Source organism: Aplidium turbinatum, chromosome 5 (genome assembly GCF_918807975.1).
Source record: "Aplidium turbinatum chromosome 5, kaAplTurb1.1, whole genome shotgun sequence".
Lineage (NCBI taxonomy): Eukaryota > Metazoa > Chordata > Ascidiacea > Aplousobranchia > Polyclinidae > Aplidium > Aplidium turbinatum.
This window is the reverse complement of record NC_137476.1, coordinates 17,901,708-17,904,455: the sequence shown is the minus strand read 5'-3', so window position 1 is coordinate 17,904,455 and position 2,748 is coordinate 17,901,708.

Here is a 2,748-nt window from a genome sequence, read left to right as displayed (position 1 = left end):
GCAACACGTGCCACTTAAATTTTACATGCATCGGATTCAGTATTAAATTACCTTTCCAGGGATGTGCACCAATAGGTGCGCATATGGAAGGAACTCCTAGCAGAACGCTTCAAAGATGGAGGATATATTTACGATAAACATTAAAATAATACGATTTTTGCATAATAGACACCTCTTCAAACATCTTAGAATAAAACTATAATCCGCAACACGTGCCACTTAAATTTTACATGCATCGGATTCAGTATTAAATTACCTTTCCAGGGATGTGCACCAATAGGTGCGCATATGGAAGGAACTCCTAGCAGAACGCTTCAAAGATGGAGGATATATTTACGATAAACATTAAAATAATACGATTTTTGCATAATTGACACCACTCAAACATCTTGGAATAAAACTATAATCCGCAGCACGTGCCACTTAAATTTTACATGCATCGGATTCAGTATTAAATTACCTTTCCAGGGATGTGCACCAATAGGTGCGCATATGGAAGGAACTCCTAGCAGAACGCTTCAAAGATGGAGGATATATTTACGATAAACATTAAAATAATACGATTTTTGCATAATTGACACCTCTTCAAACATCTTGAAATAAAACTATAATCCGCAACACGTGCCACTTAAATTTTACATGCATCGGATTCAGTATTAAATTACCTTTCCAGGGATGTGCACCAATAGGTGCGCATATGGAAGGAACTCCTAGCAGAACGCTTCAAAGATGGAGGATATATTTACGATAAACATTAAAATAATACGATTTTTGCATAATAGACACTTCTTCAAACATCTTGGAATAAAACTATAATCCGCAACACGTGCCACTTAAATTTTACATGCATCGGATTCAGTATTAAATTACCTTTCCAGGGATGTGCACCAATAGGTGCGCATATGGAAGGAACTCCTAGCAGAACGCTTCAAAGATGGAGGATATATTTACGATAAACATTAAAATAATACGATTTTTGCATAACTGACACCTCTTCAAACATCTTGGAATAAAACTATAATCCGCAACACGTGCCACTTAAATTTTACATGCATCGGATTCAGTATTAAATTACCTTTCCAGGGATGTGCACCAATAGGTGCGCATATGGAAGGAACTCCTAGCAGAACGCTTCAAAGATGGAAGATATATTTACGATAAACATTAAAATAATACGATTTTTGCATAATTGACACCAGCACTCAAACATCTTGGAATAAAACTATAATCCGCAACACGTGCCACTTAAATTTTACATGCATCGGATTCAGTATTAAATTACCTTTCCAGGGATGTGCACCAATAGGTGCGCATATGGAAGGAACTCCTAGCAGAACGCTTCAAAGATGGAGGATATATTTACGATAAACATTAAAATAATACGATTTTTGCATAACTGACACCTCTTCAAACATCTTGGAATAAAACTATAATCCGCAACACGTGCCACTTAAATTTTACATGCATCGGATTCAGTATTAAATTACCTTTCCAGGGATGTGCACCAATAGGTGCGCATATGGAAGGAACTCCTAGCAGAACGCTTCAAAGATGGAGGATATATTTACGATAAACATTAAAATAATACGATTTTTGCATAATAGACACCTCTTCAAACATCTTGGAATAAAACTATAATCCGCAACACGTGCCACTTAAATTTTACATGCATCGGATTCAGTATTAAATTACCTTTCCAGGGATGTGCACCAATAGGTGCGCATATGGAAGGAACTCCTAGCAGAACGCTTCAAAGATGGAGAATATATTTACGATAAACATTAAAATAATACGATTTTTGCATAATTGACACCACTCAAACATCTTGGAATAAAACTATAATCCGCAACACGTGCCACTTAAATTTTACATGCATCGGATTCAGTATTAAATTACCTTTCCAGGGGTGTGCACCAATAGGTGGGCATTTGGTAGGAACTCCCAGCAGAACGCTTCAAAGTTGGAGGATATTTTTGCGATATTCAAGAAAATAATACGACTTTTGCATAATTGACACTTTTCTAAACATTTTCGAATAGAACTATTATCGGTGTAACATACAAGGTTTTCCTACCGCGCCATTGAGGCAACCTCTTGCGGTCGCTAGGTTTTTTGTTGAGGCAGGACCTATCGCCAGTAGCCCTATTCTACCTGCCTGGAGTGAATCTGACAGAACAATGACGACATCCATAGATATGTGACAACTAATTGTGTCAGGATTTACATTAAACTAGATGTTGTCGAGGTTGTATGCAAGTGTACTTTCTACCAATGATCCCACATCGCTCTCATTTGCACAGCATTCACCTGCTAAACTACAATCGACAATTAGCGCAACTTGTACAAACATTGCATGTGACATCACAAAGCCACAACAATACCAGGGAGCCACAGATTTGTGACCACGACAACAATACAAGATTTGTGACCACGAAACATCATACAGAGTATGATGAAAAATTGCCCTTGATTAATGATGTAACAAAAGCAAACGTGGTTCCAAATTCTTATTAGCAACAATGATTTTAGCTAATTAATTATGTGAAAACAGATAAAAATGAATATGAGAAATAGCTCGCGGCATCCCAGAGTAGGCTGTTGTAAATGGCACTCAGGTTGAGAACCACTAAATTAGACAATGGAGAATTAGTTGGAGCGAAGTTTTTTGGTAGATCTGTAGGCTATTCATAACAGTGGGTTAAGTTTGGTGCAAAAATAGTAATTCTCGAAATAAGTTAGTTAATCAGC